Genomic DNA, 634 nt, shown 5'->3' on the forward strand with positions numbered 1-634 from the left:
TTCAAGGCTTTGAGCAGCCTGGTCGAGCTGAGAGGTGTCCCTGCCCATGGCAGGGAGGTTGGATGAGATGATCTCCAGGCTCCCTTCCAACCTCAGCCACTCCATGATCCTATGACTACACAGAGAGTTTCCCCCCTGCCAGACCTGTGTGGGGTGATTCCATCATGCTGCTGCCCCTGGGCTGGAGTGGAGGACTTTGTCCATCTGCCTGGGAGCTTCTGGAGCTTGTCCTTGGAACAGCATCTCCATTCCATGGGTGAAATCCCATCGGTCCCATGGCCGTGTCTGCCTGGCTGTGTTGGTTTGGTGTCAGTGAAAGGCAGCTGTTCCAGATGTGCTCCATACCCTCTGCTGTTATTAAACCTTTTTAGATCCAAGCTAAATTCAGACCTTCTGAAGCAGAAGGAAGGGACCATTTGCTTGCGAGGTGGACACCCACCCTGCCATGCCTGGGCCCCCCAGGGCACAGCTCTGGTGGCCCCACATCCTCTCGGACGTGGAGATTTTCCCAAGGGAATTCAAGTGGGCAAAACAAACCCGCTGAGCGGGCAGCGGGCGGTGCCACCCTCGGCCCCGTGCCAGCCAGCTGCTGCTGGCCCAGCCTGGCTGCTCCTCCCCAGCAGGGGGGCTTGGG

This window comes from Merops nubicus, unplaced genomic scaffold (genome assembly GCF_000691845.1).
Source record: "Merops nubicus isolate BGI_N331 unplaced genomic scaffold, ASM69184v1 scaffold39965, whole genome shotgun sequence".
Classification (NCBI taxonomy): domain Eukaryota; kingdom Metazoa; phylum Chordata; class Aves; order Coraciiformes; family Meropidae; genus Merops; species Merops nubicus.